Consider the following 20,943-nt stretch of genomic DNA (forward strand, 5'->3'; position numbering starts at 1 on the left):
ACTGGAGTTAAATTCCATGTGATCCATATTCCTCCTGGTATACAGACTTGCTTTTAGAGAACCTTTGAAGTGAACCCAAAGAGCTTCTCATCTTCTCGTGGTGTTTCGCACTCCCCACCCTGATCCCACTACAGGGAATGTGCCCTCCGGGATCCGCTGTAGACGTAAAAGCTGTTGTTTCCTTTATTGTCCACGTAAACGGAAGGTGGCGTGCGGAGATGTCGAGGTTTATCTGCTATGTTCCATTTTCAGCTCAGACCTTGCCATTCCACCAGCGAGGACAAGGATCCCAAATTTTTCCTTATCTATGATTTACATTTGGGGGGAGGTGGGGGCGGAAAGGGAAGGTGATTGGCACCTGGAGGTGCAAAATGTTAACTGGGAGAAAAGATAAAGGACTTCAAGTGTGGAGGAAAATATATGCCAATGCAAAGGTCGCTGCGAGACGACCTGCTTTGTCAGCATCCTTCCTGATCTGTTTGCAGGGAAGTTAGATGACGACGTGCCAAATATGTGTCATCCCACACTTTTCATCACATTTCTGCATCACTTTCCTTACTGCAAGAACATCAACCTTTGGGGGAAGTTGGTTTGTCTTAGGGCTGGGTGATATACTGATAAAGGTAAAGGTACCCCTGACCATTAGGTCCAGTCATGGCTGACTCTGGGGTTGCGGCGCTCATCTTGCTTTATTGGCCGAGGGAGCTGGCGTACAGCTTCCGGGTCATGTCACCAGCATGATGAAGCCAGCATGGCGAAACCCAGCTCACAGAAACGCCGTTTACCTTCCTGTCAGAGCAGTACCTATTTATCTACTTGCACTTTGATGTGCTTTCGAACTGCTAGGTGGGCAGGAGCTGGGACAGAGCAACAGGAGCTCAACCCGTTGTGGGGATTTGAACCTCCGACCTTTTGATCGGCAAGTCCTAGGCCCTGTGGTTTAACCCACAGCGCCACCCATGTCCCTTTTGATATATTGATATATCGCCTAAAACTGGTTTGAAAGCCATATCATTATATCGGTTTCATAGTTTTTGACCAGGCAGTATATCGCAAATCATGATTTGTGTGTGAGAGCTATGCAAAAATCATAATGTGGGAAAAACAGTGAAGCCAGCCAATGCCTCTACATGGCTCCATCCTTATTTCAAACATCATGATATATCTGTATATTGCAATGTTTAGCTGGCAATATATCACAATGTAGAAAACCAGATATCGCCCAGCCCTACTGTTCGCCTCTACAAAGTTCCACCCTTCTTTCTGACAATGATATATCAATATACTGTGAAGTTTAAAGGTAAAGGGTAAAGGGACCCCTGACAGTTAAGTCCAGTCACAAACGACTCTGGGGTTGCAGCACTCATCTCGCTTTACATGCTGAGGGAGCCAGCGTTTGTCCGCAGACAGTTTTTCTGGGTCATGTGGCCGGCATGACCAAGCCGCTTCTGGTGCAACAGAACACCAAAACCAGATCAGCACACAGAAATGCCATTTACTTTCCTGTTGGAGTGGTACCTATTTATCTTCTTGCACTTTTTGGTGTTCTTTCGAACTGCTAGGTGGGCAGGAGCTGGGACAGAGCAACGGGAGCTCACCCTGTCGCGGGGGATTCAAACTGCTGACCTTTCGATCGGCAAGCACAAGGGGCTCAGTGCTTTAGACCACAGTGCCACCCGTGTCCCGCTAAACTGTGATGTTTAGGTGGTGATATAGCGTGATGTTGAAAACCAGAAATCGCCCGGCCCTTGTGATTGTGAAACCTGAATTTGCCAATACATGACTGAATCCCACATGAAAACAGAAGCAGAGGCACATCAAAAGTCCAAACCTAGCACACACCTTTCCACAAGAACAACTGTTTTTTCAAGGGGGAATGAGGCTTGTCGTGGCCCAGTGCTCTGTATGGCTGCACAATATTGTTTAGGAGCTGAATTTTTACTGCTGGGATTTGAGCTCCAATGCCCTCATCTGAGTCAAGCACTCTAACTGCTACACCTCCCTGGGGGATAGTGGTGTTACTTTATTCCATGTAGGGCCTTCAACAATATACAATGGAACGTCGGGGTCATACATTTCGTTTCTCGAACGCCAAAAACCCGGAAGTAAATGCTTCCATTTTCTAATGTTTTTCCAGAACCCATCTCTTTTGTCTTGCTGATATTAAGGAGCAAGTTGTTCCCTAGGCACCATCTAGATATTTTTTGGACCTCCCCTCTATACGCTGATTCGTCTCCACCTGTTATTAAACCCATTGTGATAGGGACCAAACCTGAGATCTGCATGCAAATCAGATTCTCTTCCTGCTGCTCTATGGCCATTCTCCTTGCTTTTTTCCTGCCCCTCTCCAGTACAGCGGTGCCCCGCAAGACGAATGCCTCGCAAGACGAAAAACTCGCTAGACGAAAGGGTTTTCCGTTTTTCGAGGTGCTTCGGAAGATGAATTTCCCTATGGGCTTGCTTCGCAAGACGAAAACGTCTTGCGGGTTTGCTTCCTTTTTCTTAAAGCCGTTAATACCCGGGGAATCCGCGCTCCGCAAGACGAAGCAACTCACGGAACGAATTAATTTCGTCATGCGAGGCAGCACTGTATTCCTGCTCCTGAAGTTAGGCTGATCCACATTGCTGCCACACAACCTCTGTGCTCCAGACACAGACCTTGCATTTCCCTGCCCTGTCATCCTGCACAGCTGCCTTTGACACATTTGAACACTTGCTTCATCTTAGATGCCTGATGACACATGCTGGCTCGATCCGAGTTTGGGTGCCCTTCCTCCTTCGCAGCCAACTGCTCCCAAGCCACTTCAGATACCTGGCTTGCTGCAGTATCAGTTGTCTTGGGTTTCTCACAGGACATCAGTTCTCAGACTTCCTCTTAGGGGTTCTCCCCCCCCTCCGCCTTCCAGTTTTCATCTGTGCACAATCTCCAACCGCAATCCGATCCGCCGATGTGGCTTTAAATTTCATTCAGATGCCAAAGGCACAGATTTCAGTTAAAATTAGCCTCCCGGTCGTTCCTCCCACAGCCGCTGCCCAGTCTGCAAACTGAGTTGCGTCGAGGCCAGAGGGCAACATCAGAAGGTCGGCTAGAAGACTGGTCTCGTTCGGAAGCCATCAGGATTCAAGGAGGACAGGAACTAAGCCACAGACCTCTAATAAGAGGTCACTTCCAGACAACCTGTTTATGGGGCATTTATCCTGATTTTTTTCTGCAAACCCGACAGTGTGCTTGTGCATGGTGTTAGATTGTTCTTGTTTAGTCGTTTAGTCGTGTCTGACTCTTCGTGACCCCATGGACCAGAGCACACCAGGCATTCCTGTCTTCCACTGCCTCCCGCAGTTTGGTCAAACTCATGCTGGAAGCTTTGAGTTAGATTAGTGGTTCTCAAACTTTTTTCTCTCTCAGAATAAAAAAATTCTCAAACCAATTTTTTTATTGATAAGAAATACACTGGAAAACAAAAGGAACCACTCCTAGCTTGGCTTGATTTATAACACAGAACACAACTACTTTATACAGTGGTACCTTGGTTCTCGAATGGCTTAGTTGTCAAACAAATCGGCTCCCGAACACCGCAAACCCAGAAGTGAGCGTTCTGGTTTGCGAACATTTTTCGGAAGCCGAACATCCAAAGCTACTTACGAGGGTTCCAGTTGAATGCAGGAAGCTGCTGCAGCCAATCGGAAGCCTCGCCTTGGTTTTCGAACAGTTTCAGGAGTCGAACGGACTCCTGGAATGGATTAAGTTGGAGAACCAAGGTACCACTGTAATATGGTCATGGAACATCCACAAAGTATACAACAATGTAGCTACATAAGAACATGCATCACTCCCAAAATATAATTATAAATGGTATAATTATTTATAAATATGCAAACTCAGTGAGAGGTGTGAGCTTGCTTTTGCCCGGTGATCTCATTTATATTTGAGACATACAGTGGTACCTCGGGTTAAGATTGCCCCCTTTAACTCTGCAACACCAAAGCCACAGTTCCCCCATTTTGTCTTATGGCTCTTTTCCTGTGACCCATTCTCCCCATGGCTGTGGAGGGGAAGCTTGCGAAGCAAAATCGCTAGATCAGCTAGGGGAGCAAACTGAAATACAGGCATCCTTCAACATTCACGCTTCTCCAAATTTTGCAATTTTATCAGGGTAAAATGTGCATTGAGATGCATGTGGCAGTGAAAACATACAAAAATGAAGAAATCGAAAGCAAAATACTATATATATATATATATATATATATATTTAATTACATTTTCTGTTTTACAGTTTAGAATACTCATTTAAGCATCCTTAAAATATCAGTGACTTCCCTTCTTCTCTATCCATGGTTCATTTTGGATATCATCAATCCCTGCATATTTTACAAAAGCTAAACCATTCAGTATTTCATTATTACATCCATCAAAACTTATTTACACCTTTGAATTTATCTTAATGCCGCCAACATTTTCAAGTATACACAATTGCCACCCATATATTCAATGAACGTTTTCCAGTCTTCTCTAAACATATGTTCTTCCTGTTCCTGTATTCTATATATGTTATTCTATACAGTGGTACCTCAGGTTAAGTACTTAATTCATTCCGGAGGTCCGTACTTAACCTGAAACTGTTCTTAACCTGAAGCACCACTTTAGCTAATGGGGCCTCCCGCTGCTGCCGCACCGCCAGAGCACGATTTCTGTTCTCATCCTGAAGCAAAGTTCTTAACCAGAAGCACTATTTCTGGGTTAGCGGAGTCTGTAACCTGAAGCGTATGTAACCTGAAGCGTATGTAACCTGAAGCGTATGTAACCCAAAGTACCACTGTATTCTATATAGGCTGCTGTAGTGGCAAAAATCCAAAGCAAAATACTGATGTAAGGACTTCAAAATAAAATAAAAACATGTCACAGACCTTCTGTGGAATATGAAAAACCAAACTTAAGATTTTTGAGGGGGAAAGGAAACAGAGAGTACCAGAAACTGAAAGATTCAACCATTCATGCTCTCAGCCTTTGTTTATCCTCTCTGGTCTTCCACATCATTTGAGTGTAAGTCCATTTCCTCTTTGATGTGCTGCTATCTATCCTCCCTGGTCTTCTTCTCTTTTCTTCTGAGACCTGCTTCTTCCCTCTTCTTCTATCATCTTCTCTTCTGACTATCACCTCGTGTGGCCCACTGGCTGATCTTACCTTTGGCTCCTCTCTTTCCTGTGGGAGATTCCACCAAGAAGTTTAATGTGGATTCGCTGCTGTCTGCGCAGTCTAGTTTCGCCCGGCACTAACGCAATGGCTCTCACAATCAGATCTTTTTTTAAAAAAAATAATTTTTATTAAGTTTCCATTTACCAAATTAAACATATCAAACCAATTCATCCAAATTATAACAATACACATCATATAATCCAATTATTTCCCAATTGTAATTTTTTTGTGAGGGGTACCCATGCTTCTTGATCGGCAGGAGTCCAATCCTCAAATATTTCTGCTGCTTTCATATTTACAATAATATTTTCAGTCCCTCTTCTCAGTCCTTGTCGTTACTCATTTTCCTTTTCATTCCCCTCCGAGTTATCTCCGCAAGTGGGTTAAAAAAACAATTATTTACATTTCTGTGTGGATTCTGTATTGCTCTCTCGTGAATCACTCTCATCCAATAGTCCAGGCGTTTCCACTCGAGCGGGCCTCACAATCAGATCTTTCACAGAAATGGTAAATCTGGACTAACTGAGGGAAGACAGTGTGTGGCAGCATTGAGATGGCTCCCCATCTCTGATCTGTAGCCTCATCTACAACACCTTTCCTCAACTGATGATGCTGGACTACAACTCCCATCATTCCGTGTCCACCAGGGGCCGATGGGAGTTGGGAGCCCAGCAACATCTGGGTGCCTCCTCCTCTGTCTTATGTGGATAGTTTTGGAAGGGTTAGGGAGTGCAAGTCAGCTCACATTGTAGACTGGTGTATCTGCATGAGAAAGGGGGTGTGCTGGGCCCGGGGGTAACCCAAGAACCATGGTCCAGGTCCCTTCCAGAATCTGTAGGTTCTGCTAGGAGTCAGTCCGACAGGGTCAAGGCAGGACACGAGGCAGGAAACCAGGCAAGGACAGGTACAGGATCTCAGACAGGATGTGATAGGAATTTTATGGTCTTAGATATATGGTAATGTTCATAAGTGTACCAACCAAGCACATACATAGATCAGCACAGGAAGACCGACCTGGAACCATTTTGATTCCTAAACTGAGCAAATATTTTCTCTGCAAGGTCAAAGTGGGAAACCTCCCATTGTCTCTTTCCTCACAAATCCTGTCTTAAGGGCACATTTAAGATATGAATAGGGTGTGAGCCTATGACCTGACCCAGGAACTAAGTATTTATCATTACAAAAGACTAGCCAGGCTCCCCAGGAAATCCAATCAAGTAACCTGCCAGACAGGAGATAAACAACGACAGAAGAAAAACAACATTCAAAATTTCTGTTTTAGACTGCCTTTTTTGTGATGTAGGTATGATGTATCTGAGGGGTGGTCTTAGGTTACACCCCTTCTGTGATGTATGCATGATGTTTCTGGGGGTGGTCTTGATCTACAGGGTGGTAATTTCAAAAGTCTTTATAAGGCCTTGCGCGCCATTGTTCTGGGTTCCTCTTCCTCTCCTGCGTGTGAGGGGAGCACCCTGTTGCAACAGTTCAATAAAGATCAAGCTTACTAGCTGCTTTGCTTCTCAATATTCTCTGGTTGGCCTCTGCTATCTTCTCCTACCAATAGGGAACCTATGTAAGAACTCTGTATGGGTTCTTGGATACCCCATAAGGGAAAAGGGCAATTTATGTTTACAACAAGGGTCTGGCATACAGCAGTGTTGCTCCCGCAACCTGGGGCGGGGTCTGACAGCCTTTTATCTTTGTTGGTGTAATGGGCAGTCCTGATCCCCCAGCGACTCTCTCACCTGAAGGTGAGCACTCCTCCTGCGAGTACTCAGGTCTCTCCTTCTCTCAGACCCTAGTCTCTACAGCTCGGGAGACGTTGGTGGGTTACTAGACCCAGAGGCCGCCTCAGCCTCCCCTGACCCAACCGGTAGTGGAGCAGTTGTAAGTGATGGCCCAGCTGAAGGCAAGAAGGTAATCCCCGCATCTGGCGCCAGGGCAAGCTCAGGCCCCAGACTCGGCCCAGCTGGTGTTTGTTGCAGGGGAACCTGTGCAGGCTGGGGCTCTTCAGGATCAGGCCCCAGACTTGATTCAGATGATGCCTGAGGGAAAGGATCTGGTGCAGACTGAGACTCCTCTGGTTCCGAGTCCGAGCCCGAGTCCCAGGCCATCACAGGGGAGAGAGAGAGAGAGAAAGAGCCTCCAAGCTTCCTAGATTGTCCTCCTTGTGTTGACCTGTGCTGATCTTCCTTCATTGTTAGACAGATACGCTTCGGGTTGCTGACCTAAGATCATAAGAGGATTCTTCTGCATCAGGCCAATGGCCCATCTAGTCCCACACCCTGTTCTCACTGTGGCCAACCAGATGCTCTGAGGTTAGCATTCAATTGAAGCCTAAAGAAGAATGGCAACTTAAGTTGACAGAATATGCACAACTTGCAGACTCAACATATAGAATAAGAGAACAAGAAGAACATACAGTGGTACCTCGGGTTACATACGCTTCAGGTTACAGACGCTTCAGCTTACAGACTCTTCTAACCCAGAAATAGTACCTCAGGTTAAGAACTTTGCTTCAGAATGAGAACAGAAATCGTGTGGTGGCAGCGCAGCAGGAGACCCCATTAGCTAAAGTGCTACCTCAGGTTGAGAACAGTTTCAGATTAAGAACGGACCTCCAGAACAAGTTAAGTTCTTAACCCAAGGTACCACTGTATGTTTAAAGATTAGAAAACATTTATTGAATATATGGGAAATAATTGTGTACAACTGAAAACACTGGTAGCATTAAGATAAATTCAACAGTTTTGATGGATGCAATAAAGGAATACTGATTGGTATAGTTTCTGCAAAATATGCAGGGATTTATGATATGTAAAATGAACCATGGAAAGAGAAGAAGGGAAGTCATTGATATCTTAAGGATGTAAGATGAGTATTTTAAATTGTAAAACACACACACACACTCAACTGAAGTCAGAACTTTTTCTCTTAGAGCTAATGAAGAGACAATTAGAAAAAGACTATCAAAGATAATTCCCATATATGATTACAGCTGCAAGACTGCTATATGCCCAAAGATGGAAATACACAGCCCTAGCCACTATAGAAGAATGGCTGATAAAATGACTGGATCTGGCTGAGATGCCCAAGTTAACATGTTTAGTTAGAGGAAAATCATTACTGACATTTGTTAAGGATTGGAAACTTCTCGTGGACTTTTACAAGAAAATGAGCTTGTAATATTGGGATTTGAAGATTTAAAAAACCCTGGTTTATAGAAGATAGAGTGGGTGGATTTTAAGAAATGGATATTGTATGTAGCTGCAGAATATAGAGCCAAAAGTTCTTTTATTCTTTTCCAACTTTCTTTAGCTTTCTCTTTCTCTTTTTTTCTCACTTTCTCTTTCGTTACGTCTCTCCTCTAGTCTTTTCTTCTGAGTTTGTTCTCTTCTAGACTAAGTAGCTGTTTTTATCTTACTATATTATTTTTTTAAAAAAAATACTTTGTAATGGGTATGTATTTTTGTATATCTCTGAATAAGCATCAATAGATAAAGTAAAAGAAGTAGTACTTTATTTTTTCTGCCCTGAATCTTCCAACATTTAGCTTCATTGGATGGTCCAATGTTATGAGAGAGGGAGGATATTTTTCCCTCTAGCCACTTTTTCCATCATAATTTTCTCTAGAATAACTTTCTAAACTTCTCCAGCTTAACTTTGTAAACTTCAATCACGTTGCCTCTTCCTCGCCTTTTCTCTAGACTAAAAAGTCCCAGTGGATTATTATCTCTTCACATTCATATGTTTTTGCCATGTTTGCAATGCCTGAAATTGCCCAAAATTGGTGGCTTTCCTCCTTCCCCACTCTCCTCAACTATTGAATTTGTTCTTGTCCCACGTTTAGGCATCACCTTGATAGCAAATCAGAAGCATCACCTGTGTCTCTAGGGATGCTGTCCCTGGATGCTTAATACTTATATTGACGATTAAAAATTCCACGTAGCTTTTCACAAGGTTAGAGGCATTTAAGTATGAATGCCTGGACCGCTTCCAGTGTATGTAATTAAATTTTCGCCTCCTTGGAATCCCATAACAATTTTAATTAGAAATGGGTCTCTGCACCCTCCTTTACTTTCTCTCTGGAAGTCTTGCTCCGTTGCGTTTCAAATGATTTCTCTGTTCCACTTCAGAAATGGTCGTGTATTAATAAGTGCTGGAAATTCCTTGTGTAACTGCAGGGTTTGCGGAGTACAAAATTCCACCTCGCTCCGCTTCTGTTTTGAAGTCATAGTGAACAAAGCCGAGACGAGCTGTTTACTTGTTTCAATGCTTTGCCTAACCAGCAAATTGCATGGGGTGCAAGTAGGCAGAGTTCACTGTATTTCAACCACTGACACCTCCCCTTCTGCAAGATAGCTGAGCTTCACTCAGACTTTGTTTTATTTGGTTATAGAATCGCAAATTTCAGGCTGAGAGAGCTAGTGCTGGGTAATGGTTTGAGAGGGGTCAAACTCTCTCTCTCTTTTCCATCTTGGTGAGGTGTTCATCTTGGAAGCACCAAGAGGCTGGTTGCGAAATTTGTCTAATTCCTCTTTTAAAGCCATCTAAGTTGGTGAGTTGGTGCGCAGGGAGTTCCACTGATTAACTACGCAGTGAGTGCAGAAGTATTTCATTTTGTCTGTCCTGAATTCTCCCCCATCATTCAGCTTCGTTGGATTACCTTTCTTCTTCTTCTTCTTCTTCTTCTTCTTCTTCTTCTTCTTCTTCTTCTTCTTCTCTTTATTGGTTTTCTAAAATTCATACTTCAAATACATAATATATTACATTTTATTTATAGGCTTTTTTAAAAAAAAAATTATTCAAAATTAAAACAAAACATATTATCCAGAAACATATCATCCTTATTTTCTCCCCATTTTTCCTCCCTCCCCCCACCCTCCCACACAAACCCCCCCACCCCACCCCCCCAGCTTCCCTCAGTCTTTGATTTCTCTGAGAATGCTGTTTTCTGCATGTTACAAAGTTGTATAGATCCTCAAACTATTTAGCTGATTATTATCAATAAAAAGTTTGTGAATGTTTATTCAAAGCCAGCCAAGGAGTCCAGTTCACTGTGTTGTGTCTTCAAATACTTTGTAAAGGGTTCCCATTCATTTTTAAAGTCACAGTTATCCTTGTCCCGTAGCTTGTATGTCAGTTTTGCCAGTTCTACATAGTCCATCAATTTTTCTTGCCATGATTCTTTAGTTGGGATTTCTTCAGTCTTCCATCCTTGTGCTATTAGAACTCTCGCAGCCGTTGTCGCGTGCATGAAGATGTTTTTCAGTTTTTTTGGCAGGTCTTTCCCTACAGTCCCTAACAAAAATGCTTCAGGTTTTTTTAACAAATGTTAAATGGAAAATTTTCTTCAATTGGTTGTATATCATTTCCCAATTTTTAAAAATTACATTACAATCCCACCACATATGACAAAATGTCCCCTCCGTTTCCTTACACTTCAAACATATATTTGAACTAGTTTTGTACATTTTCCCTAACTGCACTGGTGTCGTGTACCATCTGTACATCATCTTCATATAATTCTCTTTCAATAGGGAACAATCTGTAAATTTTAAATCAGTTTTCCATAATTTTTCCCAATCTTCCATCATAATGTTGTGACCTACATCTTGTGCCCATTTAATCCTAACTGATTTTACCTCTTCATCTTTCGTCTCCCATTCTAATAATATGCTGTATGCGGCCTTCAGTAATTTCACTTTGATCACATCCATTTGAAACCTAGATCTTGTATAACTGAATCCTTTCTTGCTGTCTTCTTTATGTGTTTCATATACCGTAGTTGTCAATATGAAACCAACTCTGCAACATTTTATATTTATAGTTTGATCCTACGAGCTGACTTCCCTCCTTCCTTCTTCTGACTTCTTTATGTCGCTTCTGAATTTTTCGCATTGTCTTTATCCATTCTATATATTCTTCTTCTGCTTACCCGTTTGTCCATAAATTGTCTGTAAATAAATAAGCCCTTCTATATATAGAATTCTTGTTGTCTGTCTATATAATATTTGCCACTACCACTGGTTACTTTGATGACATTGTACATTGTATTTCTTATTGTTATTGTTATTATTATTCCAATAAAAGTATTTATGTTACACGTTATGAGGTTTATTTCAATGGATTACTTTTCTGGTATTTTGAGAGAAGGAGACATGTTTCCTTCTGAGAATTTTCTTCTTCTTTTCTTGATAACATTTTTTTGATTTTCCAAAAATAACAAAACGGGGGGGGGGGACGACAGTGAAGAAAAATCATAACCAAATTAAACCATAATTTTTGGTTGACTTCCTTCCACTCCCCCTCTTGGTTTCATTATAATATACATTATAATATGCACATCCATAAAATCGTATATAATTAATCCAATTTTAAAACCTTCATCTTATTACAAGTGACTTTTAAAAGTTATACTAATGTGAAAATCTATACACAAAGCTTAAAAAATATGTATTAAACAGATGCCCTTTTAATAATAATTTGTCCTGCACAGTTCAGTAATTTATTTTGCCAATCTTCTTCTTTTTCTTCTTTGTCTGGGGCTTCTTCCTTCCATAGAGTTTAGTTGGACTTGGCTTGGCATCCAGTCTCACATATCGGAACAAAGTCTTTTTCTCAAACAATCCATCAAGTCCTGTACATCTCAATATCATAACTTAAATTTTTTTTAAACAACAATCATTTCCCACATTTTCTTCAAATCTTTATATGTCTTTTCCCAGGCCTTTTTGATAAGCTGGCATGCCCTTCAGGGTTGTTGTAAAGATTCCTTGGAAAATATGTGCTATGTATGTTGAATAACCCAAAGCTCTAAATAAATGCTAATAGGCAGTAATATTCCCCCCCCCCCAAAGACTGGAAGAAGTAATGATAGGGAATTAATTGCCTCTGAGCTTACACAAAGTGCCTAGCCCTCATTCCTGAAATAATAACTTCCAGACCTTACTAAGTATTAAAGAGCAGGCTGAACTGATATTTGGCATACATATAATATCATTCTTTTTAAAGGAAGAAATTAATCAGCCTGGGAATGAATATTTGCATGTGTTAAGTTTAAGTTTTTAAACAGAACGCTCTTTTTGTTGTTTGTGGTTTGCTTACAGAACTAATTGTTCAAGAACTCAGCAAAACACACAGAAGAATAATTTCTTGGAAAAACATGTCTTATTCATTAACTTTTGGAACACAAACTTCCAAGACACTGTTCACCTGTAAGAGTTGCATGCAACTAACTTTTACTTGGGGCAGACCCATTGCAGACCGACAACCTGGGTTTACTCAAAGGAACTTAAGGGTTTACTCTGAGTAAATGTCAGCTGAATGTGCCTTTTTTCTGCGTTATAGATCAATAAACAAGCCTGCGACCCCGTGGCTCCAATTATGTGCATATTTTTCCCCATCACATTATTTGTGTGATTTATTTGCTCAAACATAACAAGATACATGGCTGCACTAAAGTTTTAAAGCGTGGGATAAATATGTAAATAAATTTTAAAAATCAAAGAAAACACTTTGCTTCAGCCAGAAGGCAAAGCGCACAGGGAGAAAGGCAGCTGTGTTTGTGTTTGTGTGTGTGTGTGTGTGTGTGTGTGTGTGTGTGTGAGAGAGAGAGAGAGAGAGAGAGAGAGAGAGAGAGAGAGAGAGAGACTGAAAAGCCTCTCCAAAGGAACACAAAAGGCAAATGCAAAATGTCCACAGAGGGGCCCTTTCTGCCGCTGAAAGTGGAGACGCTGCTGGAACAGATTTCCAATAGATTTCTCGCGACTTGGAATCAAATTTCTTTATGTTCCTTAGACCCTGGGGTATGTTCCTGAGCTTGCAGCTGTCTTCGGAGGGAGAACTATTCAGCCTCGCCTGAGCCAGGCCAGGACAAATTGCTGCTAATAAATGGCTGCTTTCTCAGACCTGCTCCCGGAAATTAAATCAACAAGACGGAACTTATACGAAAGCCCAGCGGAACGAAAAGCCCAGATTTTCATAGCCAAAACGATGGTTTGTTGATATACCGCATTGGGATTCGTCGCCAAAAAAAAAAGAAATAAATGAAGAGAGGGAATGGAACGCCTTTTGCTGAAAATCTGACTGCTCAAAAGTTCCGACTTCTTAACATGACTGCCTCATCAAGGCAGCCTATAAATGTTTTAAAATGCACAAAATAAATACAGTTACCTGCTCAATTTTCATCAGTTTGCTTAAGAGTGGCGGGGAGCTAAATGGAGCATGATCCAGACAAGGATAAACCATTTTCATCACCATTGGTTTGAATAAAGAGCTTAAACACACCTGCCTTAACTACCAAAGTAAGTTGGTGTGCAGGACCAGTTTAGAGTGTAGGAAAAGGGGTTCAGATCCCCGCCCCAAGCCATGGAGCTCACTGAACACACCACTTAGAGCACCTTGTAGAAAAAGTAGAATATGAATGCAATTTTATTTATTTCATATAATCTATCTATCATCTAGCTAGCTATCTATCATCATCTATCTATCTATCTATCTATCTATCATCTATCTATCATCATCTATCATCATCTATCTATCTCTATCATCTATCTATCTATCTATCTATCATTTATCTATCTATCTATCTATCTATCTATCTATCATTTATCTATCTATCTATCTATCTATCTATCTATCTATCATCATCATCATCATCTATCTATCTATCATCATCATCATCATCTATCTGTCTCTATCATCTATCTGTCTATCATCTATCATCTATCTGTATATCCATCTATCCGTCTTAAATTATTGAAATCGGAGCAAAAGGCTGGAATCTGAATAAAGGCATTTGATAATAATTGAAAGACTTCCACACTTAGCTTAGATTTCTTCCCCTAAGAAATGCCATTCAGCATATAAGCACTTGCCATTTTTAAAAGCCGCCATTTTTATCATCTGAATTTGAAACCGGGCTGCATGATTAAATTTGACTGGGACCTTCCCCTGCTTTCAGTACGATTGGAGTGCATGTTTGTTTATGGCAAATGGCGGTGGGTGGAGTCTTCTTCAGAATTGACCACCGCTGAGCAGAAGATCACACCTTGGGTGAGGGAAGCATTAAAAAGTCCTCGCCGTCAGCTCCCTGCCTGCCACCTCCCCCTCCCTCTCCGTCCCCAAGTCTTCAAAAGGCTCGCCAGATCTAAAGCCGGCTTTAGGGTTGGAAATTCATTTTATGTTTCCTCTCATCCTTTTGTGACTGGACTTACAATTGTGTCACCTGTTTTGATCCTAACAGCCTCCCTAGGATCAGATACAAAGGGCGGAGGCAGAACTGCAGGCTGACTAGACTCACCATGAGGCCCATAAAAACCATTTTGCACACCCTAAAGAGTTGTCTGCCAGCTGAATGGTATTCTGCTTCAGAAAGACAGCTTAAGACTGGTCTGGTAAAAGACAGGATGTCTGGGTCTTCCCCCATTTATATAAGATTTGTTTTAGGAGACGTCTTCACTCAGGGCTCATCTTGATTTGCCCTTGAACTTTCTTCTTTGGCGATGATTTGTAGCTGATTATGGAAGATTGTATTCCATAAACACTGTCTTAACAGTGAGTCTGTAAGTGACTTTGTAGGTCATGGGTAGGCAAACTAAGGCCCAGGGGCCAGATGCAGCCCAATCGCCTTCTAAATCCAGCCCACGGATGGTCCGGGAATCAACGTGAGTCCCATCATCTCCTGGCAAATAGAAGGGGGAGAAATGGAGGCAGTGAGAGATTTTACTCTCTTGGGCTCCGTGATCACTGCAGATGGTGACAGCAGTCACGAAACTAAAAGACGCCTGCTTCTTGGGAGAAAAGCCATGACAAACCTAGACAGCGTCTTTAAAAGCAGAGACATCACCTTGCCAACAAAGGTCCGTATAGTTAAAGCTCTGGTTTTCCCAGAAGTGATGTATGGAAGTGAGAGCTGGACCATAAAGAAGGCTGATCGCCGAAGAATGGATGCTTTTGAATTATGGTGCTGGAGGAGACTCTTGAGAGTCCCACATACTGCAAGAAAATCAAACCTATCCATTCGGAAGGAAATCAGCCCTGAGTACTCACTGGAAGAACAGATCCTGAAGCTGAGGCTCCAATACTTTGGCCTCCTCATGAGAAGAGAAGACTTCCTGGAAAAGACCCTGATGTTGGGAAAGATGGAGGGCACAAGGAGAAGGGGATGACAGAGGACGAGATGGTTGGACAGTGTTCTTGAAGCTACCAGCATGAGTTTGACCAAACTGTGGGAGGCAGTGGAAGACAGGAGTGCCTGGTGTGCTCTGGTCCAGGGGGTCATGAAGAGTCGGGCACAACTAAACAACTAAACAACAACAGACTGTGTCCTTTTATTTAAAATGCATCTCTGCTTATTTGTGGGGCCTGCCTGGTGTTTTTACATGAGTAGAATGTGTCATTTTATTTAAAATGCATCTCTGGGTTATTTGTGGGGCCTGCCTGGTGTTTTTACATGAGTAGAATGTGTGCTTTTATTTAAAATGCATCTCTGGGTTATTTGTTTTGTGGTTCTTTAGTCGTTTAGTCGTGTCCGACTCTTCTTGACCCCATGGACCAGAGCAAATAATGTGGTGTGGTTTTTGTGTGTGGTTTTTTAAAAAGTTTATTAGGGGAGCAGGATGCTGAACTCAATGGGCAGCAGCCTCTTCTTGTCTTCTCATGTTCGTAGAGGTCACTGGACCTCTGTAATGTTTGGGTCACCTCTCAGCTACCTGTCTCTTGCAGGAAAGATTTGAGCACGGACCAGAAAGTGAGGTTTGCACAAATAATGTGAATTAAAGACCTTGTGCAGCAGATCCACTTTAAAAAATAAAACCACAGCTTTTTGTGTTTAGGAACGCGATAGGGAAATGAACTGAGAAGTGTGGGATGAATGAATGATAAACAGAAACGCGTGTATACATGTGCCAGATGCAAATAAGCACAAATTCAGGATGAATGCTCCTTGCTATATAATCGCCCTGCAGAACAACTCAGAAGGAATGCTCAATAAAGACCAGACACAGTCTAACCTAAGCTTTGTGCAAGTAAATCAGGATGAAGTCCAGAGGCTGGGATAGTTTTCGGCTGGCATCAGAGAGCTGGAGCTGTTCTGATACATGTGTGCATTCTTATCGGTTTGCACCTTTGCTTTTCTGTCCCACTCTCACTTTTGGTTAAACGGGCTCCTCAAAAACCTGCTGCACCTGTTTGAGCAGTGAGGACAGAAGGACAGCGGAAACTATCCACCTTCTTCGAGAGCCACAGTGGTTTCCAAATCGCATTTTTCCTGTGCTGGATTTTTCAGCTTGCGATAGTTTTCAAGCTTTGCAGCTAACATTGGCGCCACCTAGTGAGTTTAGATTTAGCAAGGCATGCCACTGCCACTCTGCTGCAAATAGAAAGCAGAGCAAGACTTGCACAGAGGAATACAAGATGCCAAACCCGGTGACCCCCTCAGGCTGGGAGGGAAGGCTGCCTCGAGGGCTGATGTGGGCCAGCTGGCCATCTGCCTAGCAGCTACAGCCATCAGTTGCCTGGGCGTGACGGCACATGGTGGGCTTCGTATGCCACAAAGAGCAAGCATCAACCAGGCATTGCTCCTACAGCTTGGTCTGTGCCAGAATCCTGCCCAACACAGGGGAGCAGTGGGGAGAGAAGAAGTAGAAAGGAAAAGCTGCTCCTCACCTACAAATATTTGCTGGATAAACTGCTCAGGGTTTGAAAAGCAGACTGCAAACCTCAAATATCACCTTTCTTTCTGAGCACAATTCAAAGTGTTGGTGCTTTAAAGCCCTAAATGGCGTCGGCCCAGTATACCTGAAGGATATACTCAGCCCAGACACTGAGGTCTTCTGCTGGTTCCCTCACTGTGAGAAGCAAAGTTACAGGGGGAAAGGCAGAGGACCTTCCCGGTAGTGGGGCCCGCACTGTGGAACGTCCTCCCTTCAGATGTCAAGGGGATAAAGAATTACAGTGGTACCTCGGGATGCAAACGGGATCCGTTCCGAAGCCCCGTTCAGATCCTGAACAGAACTTAAGAGCGACAGCGCGTCTGCGCGTGCACGGGTCATGTTTCGCTGCTTCCGCGCATGCGCGTGACGTCATTTTGACCGTCTGCACATGCACGAGCAGTGAAACCCGGAAGTAATGTGCTCAACCCAAACCCCAGAAGTAATGAGCGCAACCCAAAAATACTTATCCTGAAGTGTATTTATCTTGAGGTATGACTGCACACAACTTTTAGAAGACATCTGAAGGCAGCCCTGTATCGGGAGGTTTTTAACACAATGTTTTTATTGTATTTTAAAAATGCTGTAAGCTGCCCAGTTACTGGGGAAACCCAGCCAGATGGGTGGGGTTGTTGTCTTTGTTGTTGTTGTTGTTGTTACATCAGGTGATGGGTGTATCTGCCAATACAGTGGTGCCCCGCAAGACGAATGCCTCGCAAGATGGAAAATCCGCTAGACGAAAGGGTTTTCCGTTTTGGAGGCGCTTCGCAAAACGAATTTCCCTATGGGCTTGCTTCGCAAGACGAAAATGTCTTGCGAGTTCCTGCGGGTTTTTTCCCTTCCCCCCCCCCTTTCCCTAAGCCGCTAAGCCGCTTATCAGCTGATTCGCTGATAAGCCGCTTAACAGCTGATCGCTAAAAGCCGCTAAACCGCTAATAGCGCTAATCCGCTAAGCTGTCAATGGGCTTGCTTCGCAAGACGAAAAAACCGCTATACGAAGAGCCTCACGGTACGGATTAATTTCGTCTTGCGAGGCACCACTGTATTGGTTTCTCGTTTTTGCAATCTTAAGATCCATTCTGCACATTTCCACACACTTGAAGGGTTGTTTTTTAACCCTCACATTTTGCTGCAAATTTTCTCTCTCTCTCTCTCTCTCTCTCTCTCTCTCTCTCTCTCTCTTACACACACACACACACACACACAGACACTTTTTGCGTGCAGTTTGGGCCAGCAGTTCTCAAAGGGTGCAGTTCTCAAAGGGTGCAGTGTGCCACACTGGTGGCAGGAGAGGATAGCAAGTGTAGTGGGAAGATTCAAAGGCGCACACACAACCAGAAGCAGTATCTACACTCCTCTTCAAGAGCATTGGCTATTCTTCTACAGTTCCCCACAACTTAGTGGTCAGTGAAGGGAAATGTTTTGGCCCTGTCCTACAGCATCATATCTTCATGCAATCCATGGGTCTCACTGTAAGCCATAATCTGGTGAGCAGACAGGAAGCTCATAGAAGACCGGCTTGAAAAGATCAGTTTCTGAGAATGTTGCCTTGCTTGATCCAATCATACCTCAGCTCCAGAACACCTTGGGAGTCAAACGTCTTGGCTCCCGAACGATCGAAAACCGGAAGTGAGTGTTCCAGTTTTCAAACATTCTTTTGGAAGCCAAACATCTGACTGGGCTTCCGATTGGCTGCAGGAGCTTCCTGCAGTCAACCACAAGCCACGCTCTGGTTTCCGAAAGTTTTGGAAGTTGAATGGACCTCCAGAACAGGTTCCGTTCAACTTCCAAGGTACAACTTCATTTGAAAAGCAAGTTTCTAGACCTTGCTGTGGCCTGAAAATGTGTGGATCTCAGAGGGCAGAGGAGTTGCCAAATAAAATTTCCAATGATCAGAGAGCTAGGATAGATCAGTGCCTGATATAGCTTGCTGCCCCTTCCCAAGGTCAGCCAAACTAGAAGGGGCAAAATAAAAGGAACCATGCAAAGGTATTCAATCTGCATAATCTATGCAGGTTGCAAAATTCAGGATGTGGCTTGAAACTGCCCCAGAATTTGCCATTGTTGCACCTTGGCTCTGGGCTTAGTCTGGAGGAGGTGTGGTGGTGGGTAATTTATTGTTAGAAGAGAGAAAATGAGAGAGCCCCAGAATTGTTTCCACTTCCAGAGACTCCCAGTGACCTCTTAAATCCGATTTGGAGAGGGATAATCCCTTAAAAAGATGGTTCCTTCCTTCTGTCTGTCTGTGTCCACTTAAAGGGCCAGACTTCAGATAACCAGACCCAGTGGCCATGTGTCGCTATGGGGGCAAAGGCAAAGGCAAAGTCACTCTTAAAAAAGAAACACATACCAGACATGGTTTGGCATGAGGAAAACTCCCATTAGGTTACAGAAACAAAAGACCACTCTCTTCTTAAAACTCCACAAGGTGTCTCAACAGCTGGGAGGCTGAGAGAGTCACCCGAGAAGCTGAGCATTGCACCTGTTGAGCTATTTGCAAACAGGTTTTTGAAAAAAAATTAAAAGCAAGATAGCTCAGGTGACCTCCAAGAGTTGAGAAGGGCTGGCTAGTCTCAGGGCACCTGCTGGACAACACAGCAAAAGCAAATGAATGGGCGATGCAAGTTTACCTGAACAGTCCTATTTGGAGCATCACGCTGACATTTGTGAGACGTGTTGGAAAGGCACCGATTTTACTACAAAGATGCAAAATGAGCTCAAGATTATTCAGGCCCAGTTCTCAGGCAGAGGATGCTGCGATTCACAGGTGTGCAGCCATGGCAACCCCTGTCCCCAATCTTCCATTTCTTTCTGTGGCAGGACAGAGTTGTGTGTGTAGCTCCTCTGCTGCACCTAGGTGCAGTGGCAGGTAAAGGTAAAGGGACCCCTAACCATTAGGTCCAGTCGTGGCCAACTCTGGGATTGTGGTGCTCATCTCGCTTTACTGGCCGAGGGAGCCAGCATACAGCTTCCAGGTCATGTGGCCAGCATGACTAAGCCGCTTCTGGCGAACCAGAGCAGCACACGGAAACGCCGTTTACCTTCCCGCCGGAGTGGTACCTATTTATCTACTTGCACTTTGATGTGCTTTTGAACTGCTAGGTTGGCAGGAGCAGGGACCGAGCGACGGGAGTTCACCCCGTCACAGGGATTCGAACCGCTGACCTTTTGATCGGCAAGCTCTAGGCTCTGTGGTTTAACCCACAGCGCCACCCGCATCCCGTGGCAGGTAGTTTGCCTGCAGAAGCTCCTAGATTCAATCCTCAGTATCTCCAGGTAGGGCTGGGAGAGAATTCCTGGACAGATCCACTGCCAGTCCATGTAGACATAGAAAGCCTTAATGGCTCAGAACCGCAATACCTCAAGGATCGCCTCTCTCCAGGTGAACCTACCTGGACCCTGCGATCATCATCTGAGAACCTTCTTTGTGTGCCTCCTCCATGAGAGGTCTGGAGGGTAGCGACACGAGCAACACTTTCCCGCGGTGGCTCCCCGTTCACGGAAAGCTTTCCCCGGGGAAGCTCGCCTGGCGCCTTCATTATACACCTTTAGATGCCAAGCAAAAACGTTTCTCTCTAACTAGGCCAGTGATGGCCAAACTTGGCCCTCCAGCTGTTTTGGGACCACAACTCCCATCATCCCAAGCTAAGTGGTCAGGGATGATGAGAATTGTAGTCCCAAAACAGCTCGAGGGCCAAGTTTAGCCATCACTGAACTAGGGCTTTGGCTGATGAACATTAAACATCAGGAAGAATGACAGTAAGAGCTATTTGACAGTGGAACAGTCTCCCTCCCTGTGGGTTCTTCTCCTTTGGAGGTTTCTAAGCAGAGGTTGGAAGGCCATCTGTCATGGATGCTTGAGCTGAGAGTCCTGCATTGAGGGGGTTGGACTAGATATATCTGATACTCTTTTAAATGTGTTGTGGGATTCTTGGTTTGCTTTTGCTCTTACTTTCATTATGTATTTTGTGTATTTTTATCTTCTATTTTCTTTCCGCAGGGCATGTAAGACAGAGTTGTTCCACCTGGCCTTTG

This window comes from Podarcis erhardii (assembly GCF_964252035.2).
Source record: "Podarcis erhardii genome assembly, chromosome: 11".
Taxonomy (NCBI): domain Eukaryota; kingdom Metazoa; phylum Chordata; class Lepidosauria; order Squamata; family Lacertidae; genus Podarcis; species Podarcis erhardii.